General features: G+C 49.1%; 1 long non-coding RNA gene across 1 annotated transcript; it reads left to right on the forward strand.

The window, feature by feature from the left end:
* The first annotated feature begins 286 nt into the window (after window positions 1-286).
* LOC128919320 (uncharacterized) lies at window positions 287-16,934 on the forward strand. Its single transcript, XR_008469882.1, has 3 exons — window positions 287-911; window positions 3,925-4,084; window positions 16,800-16,934. It is a non-coding gene; the product is annotated as an uncharacterized LOC128919320 (long non-coding RNA).
* The last annotated feature ends 284 nt before the right edge of the window (window positions 16,935-17,218 follow it).

The raw sequence follows: 17,218 nt of genomic DNA on the forward strand, positions 1-17,218 counted from the left end.
TGGCTGGTTTCTTAACCTGCTTCAGGTTTTTTGGGATGAGGAGTGGGGCAGGGACCCTCACTGCCGAGTGCTCAGAGACAGTTCTGCTGCTGGGCACCCAGCAAGAGGCTTTTCAGTCTGCAGAGTCCTTAAACGAGTGCGGTGGGTTTTCAAAGCTTTCGACTCCCATTGCACTGAATTCTTATGAAAATCTGCTTCCCAGTTTGGGTCTCTTGAGCCCTTTTTCCCTCATAGGCTCTGGCCAGACACGGTGAGAGATGTCTCCAACACAGTCTTCAAGCCTTCACTTGCAGTTGCCGGTGATGGCTTTTGCAGAATGATGCTGGAGCACATGAATGGTGATCTCCTCCCAGGAGATGTTTGAGTGCAGCAGATCCTACCATCAAGGTGAAAAGACCCGAGCTGGCCATGGCTGGAGTTTTAAAGACATGGTTATAAATCAATAGAAAACTCAGCATCTCGCTCAAAAACAGCCAGAAGGACCCAAGGTGTTAACCAGGACTGCGCTGATACCTCTGCCCAATACTCAACCCAGAAGCGTGGTGGCTTATTTTTCAGGAGGCCCAGTGGCCATCTCTGCTGTTGCACCGCTCTTGTTTCTAGTGGGACTTGCAGAGTCTTCAATGGTTTGATAGTTAACAAGAAAGTTAAAAAAAAAAAAGTCCAGAAGAGAAACCTTTCAGTACCTTAGAGCAGCCACGAGTGGTGAATGTCCCGGGAGAGCTGGACTGTAATTCCTGCTAGCTTAGCATCAAAGGATGCTCCGAAACTTTACCTTCCTGGTGATGTCTCTTCTTCCCAATGAAGGATGACCCAGGTGACCTTTGATTGAATGTCTTGATAGTCCAGAAGGCAAGGAGCGAGATAATTAGAGCCATAACATCTGATCACAGGAGAGAGGTGAAGGCAAGGTAGGGGCAGAACAATGCTTCTTTTCAATAGCGGGTGTGACTGCTGGGATGGTCACGGGGGACTGGGGAGGGGATAGGAGTGCAGGGTTTAAAAAGGGGGTTAAGTAGCTTATTTTTGAATAAAGGGTGCAGGAAGCCGGTTGTTATCTTCCTAGTGCCATTCAGGCTGCAGGTGTGACTTAATCTCCTGGCTGGGGTGGATGGGTGCTCCGGGTATCAGTCATCTTCCCGAGGTCTGCAGGAGACCCCGGCATCCCGGCCGCTCCTGACCCACCTCGCCTTTCCATCAGCCCAGCCGAGGGAGTTTGGTTGCCATGTTTTACAGATGGGGAACCTCATGCAGAAGGGACTTCCCTGCTTGGCCCAAGCTCACTCCATTGCCCTGACACAGATGGGAATTTCAATCCAAACTTCTCAGATTTCAGTATCGGGCATTCAAAAACCTATAAATCCTTTCTCTCTCCCCAAAATGGCAAGATCTTTTTAAAATCCACATCTCTGGGTTGTGTTCTCAGTGTGCATAAGCCTCATCCCCAAGATTTGGAGACGCCAGAAGGAGAGATTCTCCTCTCAACAAGTGTTTCCGGGAGCTGGGGCTTTCAGAGACGGCGTGAGATTTACAATATAATTTCAAGATGTAGCAACCATCCACTCTGTGCATCACTGTCCCAGCATCGACTCCTCACGGACGTCCTTGCGCCCAAGGAAGTTCCTCCTTAAGGCTCATTTTCCCCAGTATTGCTTTTTCACCGCTCCACCTCAGCTTTCCCAGCTCTGTTTGACACGGAGCTCTCATGGGTAGGGTCTCCTTCCGTGGCCAGTAAAGTACAGTGTATTTCCAGTGCTAGATCAAGGCTATTATAAGCCATCACCTGGAACCTCCCTGTCTCATTCATTCACATCCAATCTCTTTAGATCCTTGTCTTTTTTTCCTCCTCAAGACAAGCAGCATTAAGTGAAAAATGATGAAAAGCCTCAGTCGTACAGCTGAAAGCTCCCGCTTCCTCTTTGCTGCTTCTTTTTTTTCCCCATTTTTGCTGGAGCCCCAGGAAGCATCCACACAAGTGCAAAATTATTTCCATGCAGGGCTCTGCTCATGTTAAAACTCTACGGCTGCTGGTGCACGAGTCCCTACACAGCTCTCGAACAAATTGGACCAATTTGGAGTGATTAGTGAAGAATTCACATATGGTGCCCAGCCAGCACGCCGACCAATTGCCTCCTGCAGCCCATTAAGAGCCATTTACTGTGATGGGCCCATTTGTCTTTGTTGTTAGTTCTGGCAGGGCCAGTGACAGATCTTTGGCTGGCCACTGGGCCAACCTCTCCCTGACATCATCTCAGGGGTAAGAGGGCAAGGCTGAGACACACATTGAGTCTGACACCGCCTGATGGATGTCCCAAGGAGCCCTGCCAGGCAGGGCTGGGGGGCCTTACCAAGGACCGCCAAGAGGAATTGCCATTTGGCGTTGCACGTTGGGGACCGGTGGCAGCACACAACCCCAGTGTGGATGTCAGACCTTCTCTGCTGTTGGGTATGGTGGCCGTACTATGGTTGGGGACACGGGGACAGACACTTCCCTTGTGCTGTATGTGCCCTGGTGCATACGGAGGCTTAAATAGAAAGCCAAAGTTGAAGCCCATGGTCCTTGAGGACCAAGGGATGGCCTGCTGGGTATACATCAAAGCAAGCAGGCTTGTCGCTGGAGGCATGGTCCTCCATGCTTGGGTGGCTCTGTCAAAAATGTGGAAAGAAAGAATCAGCAAAGAGCAGGACCCAAAAAACGTATTTCACTGTTACTAGAGTTGAAGAGCGGGACCCGCTGGCTTCGGGCACATTTTTAGCGGCAAGAGGCGCTTTCTGGTGCTGTCATGATTCTGGTAAAGGAAGGTGAATAGGCCATGTTGGTTGAGGTATGTTTACACCAGCGTAATGATAACCAGACTAGTGATTATACGTACATGACTACAGAGGTAAAAAATTCGTACCCTTTAACTGACACAGGTGTCACAGCTCAAAACTGTCAACAGGGTTGAGAACCAAATCCAGTTCCAGGTTAAATTCGAGCGCATTTTACAGGTTTGGTTATAAAGACCTGGAATATGTGACGCGCAGAATGATGAGCCAGCCTGCAGAAACTACCCATAATTAGAGCTTTATAAATGTCTAATATTTTCACTCTGGCAGTTCGAGGATTTTTTCCCATTGTTTTGGGTTAACCCAAACTGAATTTTCTGTGGGACTAAAAGCAAAAAAAAATAAAATTATGCCAACTGAAACTTTTATTTCAAAACTAAAGATTTTGTGGAGTATCTCATTTCTATATGCAGTCAAAATTAATCTTTTAATAGCACATGGTCTGGGATGGGAAGAAACCTAGAAGACTTTTAAACAATATTATAAACAAATATTGTTAACAAAATATTTTCATTCTTTAAATTTTTGCTCTGATGAAAGTAGTCACCTAGAATTGCCACGAAACCCTGTGATTGATGAGAATTTACAATTATTCATAAACAAGACCAATCATTTTGCCTCCTACCAGATCCTCCTGCCCAGATCTTTGAAATGGCACTTATGAAGTTTGACCTGTTTTTAACCTTTTTGTAAAGGAAAAAGGCAGACCAATACTATCCCCCTCCCCAGTAGTCAACTTTCTCTGGCAAAGCCGAGTGGTATTTTAACACTTCGGTCCCTTTGACAATGCCAGCCTATGAGCTGTTGTGTGCTGACAGCCCCTATTGTGTCCGTCCAGGGTAATTATGAATTTGATCCAGAGCTTTTAAACTTCTCGGGCTGACAGATACTCTCTGAAGTAAGACACTGTCAGTGCTCTTTGGAGGGAATACAGGGGTGCCAAAAGGTTTCTATCCCAGGCCATAGGGCACCAGGACACCTGGGTCTGTTCTGAGCGGATTCGGAGACTGCTATTTAGCCATCTCCTCGGCAATTGGGGCTATTTGAGGGATCGGGGTCAATTATAACCAGCCTTCACCTGTCTTGCTTCCACAGAGAACTGGAGCCAGATGGCAACCTGTAGGACTGGCCTCTCCCACTCCCATTCCCGCTGGACAGATGAACTTGGAGCTCGCAGCGTTGCAAACCACCGTTCAACGTTGGTTTAAACACAATGATAGAGGTGGTGCAAGTGAAAAAGCAGACATCCATTCTGGTACGAGTTCATCTGCCTAATACCTTCTACAGCAATAATCTCAGTGGGTGCTAGGAGGCTGGCCCCAGGCATTCCCAAATCCCCTCTCCGTTGTGTCTGCCCAAATTATGAGGCTAGTAAGTAAGTTTCATTGATTTGGGGTGGAATTTCATGACCACTTTGAGATGAAATCTGCCATAAATCTGGACGTGTCCAGCCTGCAGCTACTCAAAAGGGTTTTTCAATTGCACAAGTGGATTTAGGGGGTTGTGTATGGGAATTAGGCTCTGAAATGCCATTTCTGCTTTCAGTCTGCTTTCTCCCTGGCAGACTTCATCAACACCGTTGTGTCTTGCCCACCAAATTCCCATTATGTGATGTCATCCTTTTCTTTGTTATTGTTCTGATTAATAATACTGTTTCACAGTGCATTGGAGAGCATGGTAAGACTGAGTTGAGCCTCTTAGCCTCCCCAGGACCTCCTGTCTGCTCTTCATAGTGTCTTGATGGCATTGCATCAGGGAATCCCTTAGTTTTAGGAGAGCCTTACAAAAAAAAAATTAACATAAATAAAGGTGGTGGAGGCAGGACCAACGCATCTTACAGAAAAAGTGAAGCATCTGAATTTCCAAAGTAAAATTTTGGGTAATGCTGCTGGAGAATGACAAGAGCAAGGACCAGAGGGACCTGCAGTTTTGGTGAGGCTGGAATATGTGGAGGGGAGTTATAACCCTGCCCTCCTTTGGATTCAAGCCGTGAGATCTCCAGAGGAGGCAAAACTCCTGGTGATCCTCCAGCTGATGGAAAAGCAGGGTTGGTCTGGATGTTTGCCTTCCTCTGCAGTACTTTCCATGTGTACATGACACAAATAACTCCTTCACACTGCCAGTGTCTTACTCTGTAGTGTCTCCTGTTCTTTCTCATGGGGAATTTGCGTGTGACTTGTCAGATATCAGCACACCAGAGGCTTCAGATTTTCGCTAGTAATTTCGGAAGAGCCAAAATTTCATCTGTGTGTCTGATTTTCTCCTGCCCTCTTGTGTTGTCATCGCACCCTTTGCAAACGTATTTAACCAGAGCAAGGCTGTTTGGCACCTTGTGTCCTCTTTTTCCCTGCTGCCAACAGTGACATAAGACGTGGTGGCCTTACCCTTAGCAGAGACTCATCAGCTCTTGGCTTTGCAAGGCTCTGGTGTGATTCAGCACCAGGTCACACACTCACTGGGCCTTTTCAGGGTGATGTGCACAACAAACAAGCAAAGGAGGTGAAACTGGCCGAGTGCTCCCAGCTGAGGATCTGACCCACGGTTCGGTCACGGGTCCAGCCTTCCCCGTGTCCCTCCAGCCTGGCGTCTCCCAAGCAGCCACTCTTGATTGCGCAAGAAGAAACGAAAGAAGAGTGGAAGAGGTGAAATTAGCACCTTCTTCCTCGGGTAGTGTCCCAGTTGCAGTGACATTGCCTGGACCCAGGGAGGCTGTCACCGAAATTAGGTTTTGGTCAGAGAACATGAGAGGTTTTTCAACAGTTTCTGAGGAAACTGTCCTTCCAGCCTCTCCACGTCAGACACCTTCTCCATGCCCTTGATCATGTTGGTTGCCCTCCTCTGGACCTTCTGTAACTCCACGTCTTGGGACATGGTGACCAGAACTGCACAATGTACTCCAGATGTGGGCACATCAAGGTTTTATGTAGCAGCAAACCAGCACCCTCTGGGTTATCCTCAGTACCGCCTGCCTGGTGGTACCCAATTCCGTTGGCCTGTTTGCCACAGTACTTTAAGATAATGGTTTCAGAGAATTGCCAATGATGACTCCAAGATGTCTCTCTTCCCTGACTTCTGTCTACCAGTTCTGACTTCAACACTGCGTAGGCATGGTTCAGATTACTTTTTCCTAGGTGTATTAATGTCATGTGCACTTAGATAATTTGCCTGATTTTTGCCTACTTATTTGGCTTTGTGAGTCCCTTCTGGAGTTCCTCACTATTGGTGCAGTGTTTGAAAAAGAGCCTAGTGTCATCCTCAAACTCTCTCAGAATGAAGCATTTTGTTGGGAAAGAATCAATTTACCTTTTTATTCCATTCTGTTAGAAATTCTGAAGGTTTCTTGCCTTCATTCCCTTTAGGAAGACTATTTATTTATTTGTTCATTTTTAGTTTCACTGTTTTCCATTAAATGAGAAAAAAATGGTTTTACTGTACTCTTCTTGTAACATCAGGTCTTGACATGATTCAACAGAAACAGATTTGGGGGTGAAATTTTGTTTTGGAATGTTTCCATTTTCCTTGTCATGTCCACATTGATCTGGAATGGGGAACAGGAGCATAAAAGGGAAGAGCCTGAGCTCTTTGGGTTGCTTCCCAGCAAATGCTTTAATTTATGAACACAAAGCCAGCCTTGCTCTCCTTGACAGTGTCCAGACCTCACCAGGAATCACAGGTGTAGTTAAAACGTAATTGGATAAAACTACTCTATAGTCCCCGTGAGTCCCTTTGGCAAAGTGTTTCCTGTGAACATGAACGCACTGCAGTCTGAAGGGTGAAGGAAGGCCAGGAGGAATACGCATTTCTGTGTTAGCTGGCAAAAGCTGGAACCAGTGATTTCGGCTTTGATTCTCTCCATCTGCCACGGGTGCAGCACTGAGATAAAATGAAATTAGCAATTTGGTCCTCTGGTGGAGGGAGGGTCACAGTGTCCCAACAAGGTGGTGAAAGCCACTTGCGGTGCTTTATGGAGGACCAGGTAAATCAGAAGGTTTCCACGTGGGGTTAGAGCACAGGACACTGCATGGGCAGAAGATTGACACCCACCAAACCCAGCTCCTTCCAGAGAGTCCTGTAGCACTTCTTGGGCAGAGAATGTAGAAGGGACGTCATGCATTACTGGTCAAGGGAGAGGGTCTTCTCTGAGACCACTTTTCTTCAGCCCTGACTTCAAACCTTTAGTGTAGTCCAAGGAGCCATTCACGTCTGGAATCCCAGTAGTCCAGGCTTCATCTTCATCTCTTAGAAACCCTTGTGAAGCCTCATGAGACCCTGGGCAGCCTCACCTGGGGTCTCCACCCTCTCGCTCTTGCCTATAGGCTGAGGAGCTCCATTAAAGCTCAGTCCCTGGGCTTGTAGTTTTCCTTTGAGCTACGTTGTAGGTGTGTGTGCGCCTCTGGCTCTGGCTACTGGATGGCTCTGGGACCTATGCTGGAGGTAGCCTGTCTACCAGATGGCCCTCTCAGACCTACCTTGTGGATTTGTCTCTGTTTGCTGCTGCTCCTGACTGGATGCTGTGGGTGGACCTGGGACATGACTGATTGCCTTGCCTCTTTCAGGACTGATGAGGGACCCTGGCGTGGTCACCTTTGGCTTGACATTGCTCTTGGAGCAGCCCTGCTCTTGTTCCTCCCTGGCGTCTCCTTCCCAAGGAGTGATGCTCAGTAACAAGGAGGAGTAATGCCAGTGGGGCTAGTGGAGTTACATTGCAACACAGTTAAAGGGTTTGGCACTGTAGTCATGCACCTCCGATGGGAGCAGTTGCAAAGATCTGAGTAAACTACTGCTCCATGGACAAGATCTGTGTTTCTCTAGAGATGCTTCAGCTGCTGCTGGGGTGAGACAAAGAAGAAACAATTTCTGGGATGGAAGCAGTTATGAAAAAAGTTATGAAAAAGATAGTTTGGAAGACTAAATCAGATTAGGAGTGTCTAGTCTGTTCTGACTCTGAATATCTTACAAGTTTAAATAGAAAAGACAAAAGGCAGGAAAAGGAAATATGCTCTGGACTTATGCTCCTCATCTGTATAAATCAAAATACTTTACAAAAACTGGCAGCAGTTTCACTACATTACTAATGGTGGAAAGTGAATCAAAAGATGTTTAAGACAGTGTGTGGAGGATTACAAGTGATCAAATTACTGCAGTTGTTCCTATTTTGCATTTTAATGAACTGAGCTACCACGGTTCAGCTGGTGTTCAGTAACTCATTAAGCCCCACTAACAAGACCATGTGCCAGCATCCACCCATGCCCTTAAATGCAGTGATTTTCACTTGGGACCCGTAATATCATCAACGAGCTTCATGTGAGCTGGGGCAGATGAATAAGGTGCCCTGAGCATGGCCTGTGTTCACAGCTGGGGTGGGACGAGTGTGGGTGCTTGGGAGGATGGCTCTGCAAGAGCTGGGTGCTGCAGAGACCTGCTGGAGGGCAGGGGGCACAGCATCAACCTTGACTTTTTGGACTTATCTGGGCGAGATGATGGTGCTCAGCCAAGCTTTTGGCAGAGCATGACCCACCTGCATGAGGGGCAACTGAGCCAGGTGAGATAAAGCTTCCCTTGTTCTCATTTGCGTGACAGGGTGGGTTTTGCTGGGTAAAGGTAAGTCCAGCAGCCCCAGAACTGGGGAAATGCTGCTGGGCAGGCTGGGGCTGTGAAACGCCAGCATCCTTGCCCTGCTCTATGGGGATAAGCAGCAGGTAGCTGTATAATGGTACAGGTTGTCTAAAAGCCTGGCTGTGTGTGCTCAGTTGGTTTGTGGGCTGCAAACCCAGTAGCTGATGAGCCCTCCTTCTCTGGACCTTCCCCTAAAGTCAATGTTTGGCTTCATCTGATGGGAGTGGACACTCACTTCCCCAAGGAAACTTCAGGGATGGCCTCATGGTTTTGATGAGAGAGCAGATGAAAGGTGAGGGCAGAGACCTGGATGAATTCCAGCAGGTGGGAAGTCCAGCCCTGTACACCTCTGGCCATTCCCAGGGCTGATGGAAACCATCTGGTACTCTTGAGACTGCCTGTGGTTGCCCCAGAGCTACCACCCACCAGTGTGGTGCCTCCATGTGGTAGCAGCAGCTCTTCTGATGCCTGTGCCAGCCAAGCCACCTTCATAACAAGGGGGTCATGGGCCTGTGCCCATGAGTCTTTCTCCTGGCTCTACCAATACCAACTGCTGCTCTTCCCTCTGCTGGACCCTGTCTTTGAACTTGGGCAAGTGTCACTGGAGCAGTGGCTCACGCACAGTTCTCCTTCCAGCTTCTCTTTGCAAACAGTGCCAAAAACGCTTTTACTAAGCAAAAGCAAAGACTGATGTCATCTCAAGTCTCTGTGAGCCAGGGAACTGCGCAAAGGCCTAGAGTGCCTGTATCTTAATCCAGCTGTGGTTGTTCCTGCTTTCAAACCCTTATTACCTGCCTAATTCTGTGCTAGGATATTGCTCAGACATCTAAGGAGATGCAAGCTGGCAATTTCAATGCGCTCCTAAACATCTCCAGCAAAACACCCGCTGGTGCCAAGCCCTTGGCTCCTGGCTCCTTAACCTGTTTCTACTAAGTAAGGAGATTTCCAGGGCGAGTCTGACTTGGCCCTGCAGGAGGCATCTTTTCTCCTGCCAAGGCTTAGGCTGGAGTGAGCTTCTCCGGAGCTGTCACTCAGGGAGCAGGAATGCAGGCGAGGCTGCCCTGTGGTTAGAAGGACTCCACCCCGGAGACAGAGGTAGGCGCCCAGGTACCAACACCGGAGACTTGGGGCGAATCCAGGGTTGTTGATGACAGGCACTGATCTGTTTCTTAACCCCTCCGCTGCCTGCCACCTCCTTTCTGGCTGTAACAATATCCAGGCGATGCTGGTATCTCGTATTTGCCCTGTGCTGGGGTGGTGGTGGGTATGGGAGCAGCTGTTGGATGGGGCATCTCTAATGGAAAGCCAGTGATAAGCAGGGATCCAGTCCTCCTTCCTCTGTTTTCTGGGTCTAGAGGACGTTTCCCAGCTGGAGATTTATGTTTACGGAAAGGGGTCCCTGTCCTGGTTCTGTCCTTGAAGGCTGGAAAGCTGTAGCGTACTAAAGCATGAATCTGTTATTTTTTTTAATTTAACACTTGAGGTTTGGGTTTCATGTTGATTGCTCTGATGAGGTCCCCTTGGAAGGCTTGGAGCCAAAACAAGGATGGTTAACCTAGGAGTACTGTGCCTTGGTAGCATTGGTTGTCCGTAAAGCAAGCAAACCCAACGTCTGCCTTCTTCCCCAATGAGAGTCCTAGCCCAGGAGTTTTGGAAAGTCTGACCAAGTGTTTCCCAAGCTTCAGTTCCACCTTTCCTGTGATGGCAACATCCCACTGGCCCCCGGGTACCCACACAGCCCCAAAGGAAACCAGTCGATGGGCAAAGCTGGGGCCCGGCTGCCAGTGTGAGGCTCCAGATGCTGGGGACGGATCCTGCTTTAATGCCAGGGTCTAAAGTGTGTTGTGACCTTGTGAGCTCCTTTTGCCTCTAAGCCTCAGCTCTCCATCTCTAAAACAGGCTTTCGTCTGTCATCCTTCACTGCGAAGTTCCACGCAATGTCCTTCCAGTACAAGTCCTCAGCTGGGGCCCAGAGACTCTACTGGTATCAGTGTCCCAATGGTTTTTCTTTACATGTCGTGTAGCTCCTATGTGCTTAAGTATGTGGAAAGTTAAACCTCACAGGCCTCTCCTCTCCATGAAGCAGGGCAGGTGTCCTGCTCGGTTCTTCCCCTTGAAGATCCTGAGTATTAGGAGAACCAAGTTCTAGATTTTCACCTGTCTGCCAAGTTGTTCTCCTAACGTATTTGCTTAAGGTGTCCATCACTGCAATACCCAAGTCCTTGCAGTACAGTTAAGGAGTTGTGATTGGTCTTTGAAGCTGTCCTGTGTGCAGGTGTGCTCTGAGGTGAGGAATCCCATCTGGACCACAGCTGTGTCAGCCATTCCAAGGCACATTAAATACACATCACTAATTGTTTAAGGGAAGAGTACAGGTCTTGCTTATTCCTTGCTTCTCCCCTGCTCTGAGGTTACGAGTCATGTCCCTAAACAGGCTTGTTCTCCACTGCCTGTTGATGCTCTCTCCTGTGCTGAGAAGATAACACACCAGTTTGTCTCCGTGCGGGCTGTGAAGCTGTTTCTGCTCAGGTTTATGGAGCATTTTGCAGCCAGTGGCAGCAAAGTGACACAGAAAAGGGAAATGATGTTATTCAGGAATTTGTAGCCATAGGTTTTGGGACTTGTTTCTATTGGAGAGATGCTGCAGTGTGTCTTAGCCTGGTACTTTATTCTAAAATGCCCTTTGCAGGGGGTTTTCTCTGCTCTCTGGGGCAAACCACTAGTCAAAGTGAGGGATGCTTGTACCCCGCTGATGGACACCAGCGTAATGCCCTGACATCCCCCACCTCGTGGCTGCAACTGCACGCTCCTATGGAGAGTCACTGACCTTTAAGAGAGTGGAATAGCTTCTTGGGGAATGGGATCCTTGTTCCAGTTTGCAATCAAACCCTCCAAGCCCTGTGCCCACCTTGCTGACCTTTCCTGACCTCTGTTGCCCAAGGATCAAAATCTATAAGTCAAGAAAGCCCTCTGGAGAGAAAGGGGAATTTACCTCTGCGAAATGTATAGCAGCATGAGAGCTATTGGACTTATCCAAGTGTGTGCCGCCAGAGGAGCAGGGCCCCAGTGCAAGCAAGAACGATTTCCTTGGGGCTGGCATGGGTGGTAGAGTCTCAGTTCAGATGTGGTAGCAGTTCTGCATCTCTGGCCTTTTGGTCAATCATTGCCTTTTGAGTGTTGTCCCGAGGATATTTCACACTCTCTACTGCTTTGCTCAGAACCCAGTAGAAAATCTTAGAGAACCCCTTTTTTTTTTTTTTAAATGCATCCTTAATGAACTTGTAGATGAGGCTTCCTCCATCCCTCATGCAGCCATCAAACAGGTTATCAGCCTGTTTATCTTCAAAGATGTGTATTGCAATGAAAAAGAAAAAAATCAAACCCACCACCAGGACAAAAGACTAAATCCAGACCATTAAAAAAGCCCTTGGGGGAGGCCCCAGTCCATGGGAACCTTGTCAAAGGGAATTTAACTTCTTTCATCTTGGCTTTCCAGTGCTGCCTCTGACAGGAGCACCACCATGGTCTGAGACCCCCTGTTGATTTGAAGGAGGAACTAAAGCTACTGAGGCGAGTGTGGGTGGGAAGGGTTAATTGGGAATGAACCAGTGAAGTCTGCTTTCAGTAGCAGACGTTTTACTGCCCAAGGAAATAGCCAGACTTGGAGGTGGAGGGTGCTGGCTCTTGGAGGATTTTGAGCAGAGCTGTCCTGCTGCTCTTGTTTCCCTGGGCATGCCAGGGTGACCCTGGCTAGGGGCTGCGCCGGCCAGTTCTGGTGGGAATGTCGTAATCGCTGTAACTTACAGCACGACCTGCTCCGTGGGCTCGGCCACAAGCCCTCGTCCCGGGGTGATGTCATGGAGGACATCGCAATGTCGTCTCACGCCGCAACACGCTTCTGCTGACACAGCTTGACGTCACGTGGGCACCGCGATCTGTTGGGCACAGCCGTGGAGGAATGAATGCTCTGCCCTTTGCTGGAAGCCTTATGTCAGCCAGAGGCCCTGCCAATGCTACCAGGGCAGCAAAGCCTGTGTTCGCACGAGCGGCACCTTTTAGCTCGCTTGGTGCTGACACACCAGTTTGAGAACTGCCTGATGACTTGCGCTGCTGCAGTTTGGGTTTCGGGTTTATCCTCGCGACCTGGAAGCTCCATGGCGTGCTTATTCCTGGGTTTGGCGAGAGGATGGAGTGAGGGCAGCTGGGTTTGCTCAATGGGAGCTCTTTGCATGGCTTGTGGTTCTGCAGGCAGGAGCTTTGCTCAGGCTGAGTGATTCCTTGTGCAGTGCGGCTGCCCTGCTGCCTTCTGGCACCGCTTGCCTGGTGGTGGTCCGACCGTGGACGACACTTTGGCTGATCCTGGGAGCAGTAGCTGCACGTCACCCAGCGGTGCAGAGCTGCTGTCTGTCTGCTGTTGCATGCAATGCCAGTTACTCTGTCCTTGCTCCTGGCTTACAAGTCCAAGGCTTGTCTCAGGAGATCCTTGTTCTTTATTAAAGATCATGCTGAATCAAGCAGAACTGGAAGGGGGCAGGCCTCCGGGGGTCACTGACTCACATCAAAGGATTCCCCAGAGAGCCCTCAATGTCTGTGTCAATAGGACTCAGTGATTCTTCATGGCAAAGAGCCTCTTCTCAGTTCCCAGCCAGGCTTTCTGTTGGGTCCCCTCGGCTTGGTACTGCCTCCTTGTCAACAGCAGTTGGATGGGTGACTCCTCTCTCCCTGCTAGGACCCGCTGCTGGGAGCATCCCAGTGCCTGCGGCTCCCATTGCGCTTTGTCGGGTGTCTTTGTCCTGCTCAGATAATCACAAGAAGCTCTTTCATTTTGTTGCATTTCTTTATCTCAAGAACAAGCAGGCTATTCATCCCAGGGGAGGTCAGCTCCAGACCACCTACAAGCCCAGTGTCTGCAGGAGTGACCACCTCTCATCAGCCTTCCCCTGTCAGCAAGGGCACCATAATGTCACCTTGGGCATCCTCTCCGCTGACTCCCCTGTGCTGTGCAGAGCCAAACGCTGGCTGCAGCCTCGCAAGGCCCCTGGGTTGCCAGGAAGAGTAATTAGGGCATCAGTGGTTCTTCCAGTAGGCTTTACTGTCTCTTGGGGTTTTTTTGGCCCACCGGAAAGGGTTCAGCTGGTTCTTTATTCACCTGCCTTGCCTTGTGACACAGGCCCACCCCATGCATCAGTACTTTCTGCCGATATCTCAGGTTCCCCCAGGTCTGGGAGCTACCTTGGCGTGGTCCTGTGTCCCAACGTAGCTTCAACCACCATGCCCAATCGCTCAGCCACCCCGTTGTCCTCTGGTGCTTTCAGGATCTCAGTGATTGCATTCACTCATGGCCCCTCGTTTTTCCTTGTTTTTTGGGAGGGGGGTGTTTGACCTTGAGTATGAGGAACTTGTGCCTCCATGTGTGGGCTGTGGATGTACCAGCCTCCCTGGAGCTAGCTTGGGGCTCATTGTGTGGTGTAGACTTGTCTTGCATCTAATTAGAGGCTCATTTCTCCCCTTCTTGCCTGTCACTCATTCCTCTCTTCCCCTTCTGCCTTCAGAAATGGTGCTCAGCACAGGCAGCTTAGCGAGAACAGACTCCAGTGCGGGTTCTCTCAGTCATTTTAGGCCCTGTGGTGCTGAGCCTCACCTATAGGCTAAATCTGACCAGGGTTTGCAGAGGGACAAGCAAACGTTACCCGCTAACATCTCTCAGGAGGTGGGCTTGGCATTGGAGACCTCACACTGAAGAGACAAGCGAGGCAAATGAGTGGATATCCCTTTCTTTTAGGAGTTTGAGAAACTCTAATGCAGATGGACTTGCATCATGGGACTTGTAGCGGAGCCTCTGTGGACCCTCTGCTGTCCCCGTGTTCCCCGAGAGATGAGCATAAGGTCACTTTTCTCTCTTGCTGCCATCGCTGGGTGATCCTCTATGTGAAGGGGGATGCAAGTGATCCTCGGTGGTGTATAATATTGCAACGTTGTCAGAATATTTTGCAGAGAAACCTGTGTTCTGCAGGTAATTAAGATTTGGCTGTGGCTGCCTCAGACGAAGGAACACGTGCTTTGTAAACTGGGAGAGGATTTCTTTTTCCTTGGGTGGTGTCATGACCTGATGTTATTTAAAAATGATTTTGTATCTGTGATTACTATTACTTGTATAATGCTACATGTAATTATCTACCAATAATTATTACATTGAATAATTCCAGAAAGAGTTTATTTAACATAAACATTTAGAAAGCTAAATACTATGGATAAGATAGAGCCCAAGGGCTCAGGACTGCTGGGTTTTATTTCCAGCTTTGCCGCTGCTCTTCTGTACGGCCAATGGCACTTAACAGATGTGGCTTCTGCAAATAGCTTGACTTTAGGGGGAAGGAGTTTTGCTCTCTACCATCAAATAAGCCAAAATTATACTGCCAAGACTGAAAGAAGCTGGGATGATGCTTCACTGCCCCAATATGCATGCGAAACATCCCAAAGGATCAGTCCTGGGATGTTAGCTGCTTCTTCATAATAATCCAACATTGTGAAACGCAACTCGAAGTCACTTGTTTTGAAATCAGCTCTGTTGTATCGCTGCTTCTTCTGACTCCCAGCTTAACAGAGCAGTTTAAGAATCCGAAAAGGTGATGCTGAAAGCCTGTGCAAAACTTTGCACAGGGACCTATTTGTGTGTGTGAAGCTGGGCAGAGAGCTTGTCTGACAGAAAGAAAAAAAAATCTAGTATGAAACAGTCACCAGAAAATTGATAGACATGCCTGGAAATGCCTTTAACCCTTGTTTACTGTAGGGCTTGTGGTTTGAAAAGCCTGGAGTCTCATTTTGGCTGTTTGGTCCCCACTAAAATTACAGAGGTGGGGAGAAACCACCCGACGAACTGTATGGGCTCTGACAAACAAGCCCAGAGGAAAGGGGTTTGTTCCTGGGCCTGCCGTGCAAATTAAAAGCAGGTTTAGAGCTGGAGTTTATGCTGGCTCCTGCGCCGATTGCAGTGGGCAAAGGGAAGGAATGCACTGCTGGTGTCTCCGGAGCCCACGTTAAGGTGCCAGCTGCTGCTTACCTGGCACTGCCTTGCTGTGGCTCCTCTGGGTGTGGAGTCCCAGGTATTTTATCACAGGGACTGATTACGACTTCACTGGCACTGGAGGAAGTGCCGGAATAACTCACTGGAGATGATGGCAGCCCATGGTGAGCAGAGCCAGACTTGCCATTAAAAGCTCTCCTGAGTCCCGGCCTCTCGCGGTGCCACCGTGGTGCAGAGCAGGGGAAGGAGCCCCACGCGTCCGTATGCGTTGAAGAAAAGGAAGCTGAGCAATAAGAATCGTCTTGCACAAGATTGCACAACGTGGAGGAGCTGGCAGTAACGTGCAGGTCTCTGGCTTCCCAGCCCTGCTCGAGGCAGGTTGCTCATGTGTTGTGGAGGGAGCCTGGTCTTGCTTGACACCAAAATCCACAGGAGCAGAGGAAAAAGTAGGTGATCTGTCAGTGAGGAGCACCACCAGATGACCCACCACGGGGGTGACCCTTGTCTTGGAAGCCACGTGGATTTGAAGGAAGACCTTGCGGCTGAATCTGTCCCCGTTTTCAAGGGCACGGGATCATCGGGATAGCGGGTAGCAGGGAACAAATACACCAGCCTGGTTTGGGGTGGGTTTTTTTTTTTTTTTAACCATGGGCAAAATGCTCTGGGCTTTGCTGCCGTGGTGCTTTTGAGCAGCAAAGCAGAGCAAAGCCACTAACTTCAAATCATGAGGAATTGCCAGGGTGGGATTGGTGTGTGTCTGTCTTATTAGTGAAAGGCAGGAGACACCCAGGACAAGTGACAACACCACAATTTCAGTCTCCACGTGTGACGCTGCTTTGGAGTCCTCCTTATTGCAGACAACCTGTGTGCAACCCAAGCCTTTCCCTCCCTAAGCATCTCAGAGCCCTTCTGGGGTCGCAGGCATTTAGAAATAGCTGCAAAATAGCCGTTTCCTCTCCTTTTTGGGATTGGGGAGAGGAAGGAGGCTTGAAGCAGCGCAGCTCCCTCGTGGTGGCCTCCTGGGGTGGGGCAGGTTTTAACAACGTGCCAGAGTATGTGGCTGTCCTTGGACATGTTTAATTTCCCATCTTCTCAGCACAGGGAGCGCTCGAATCGCCCTTTAGCGGTTGGGCACAGAAGGGGAAAGATCATTAACATACAAAGGGCTCCTCTTTCAACACCAGTGTTGCGAACTTTCATGATTTTTAGCTCTGTCTCATCACATTTGTTCCGCATTGTACTTGAGTTTGTTTTTTGCTTTTTGTTTTTTTTAAAAAGTCCCAATTCTTGAAACTGGGTAAGCACATCAAAATCTCATCTTTTGTTAAAGGTCCTACTCCCGATGGCTGCAGAGGAAAATCACAGCTTCTAAAGACGCTACAAGCGGTGACCAGGCATGAACACTGTGTCCCTTCAGCTGATTTCTGATTCTTGCCATGCTCAAACAAATCTCTCTGAGGGGAAGGGGAGTGTGGGAAAGCTGCCACTTCCGAGTGCAGAGGACCAGCAGACTTGAATGGTCCCTGAGTCGCTTTGCTGGTTGCAACAGAGGATTACCACATCAGCAGCACAGGTGGAAATGCAAAATACTACGTTTTCCACTTTTTCACTCGCCTGCTTTCCCTCTTTTTGTCTCACTTTCCCATCTCAATGAATTAGGTGGTTTGAGCTTTGTGTCCCCTCCTGGGACGGTAGCCAAGGGTTGGACTGGTTTGGGGAATTGCTGCCTTCCCCTCTTGGTTCGGGCAG

The sequence above is a fragment of the Rissa tridactyla genome, chromosome 19, assembly GCF_028500815.1.
Source record: "Rissa tridactyla isolate bRisTri1 chromosome 19, bRisTri1.patW.cur.20221130, whole genome shotgun sequence".
Taxonomy (NCBI): Eukaryota; Metazoa; Chordata; class Aves; order Charadriiformes; family Laridae; genus Rissa; species Rissa tridactyla.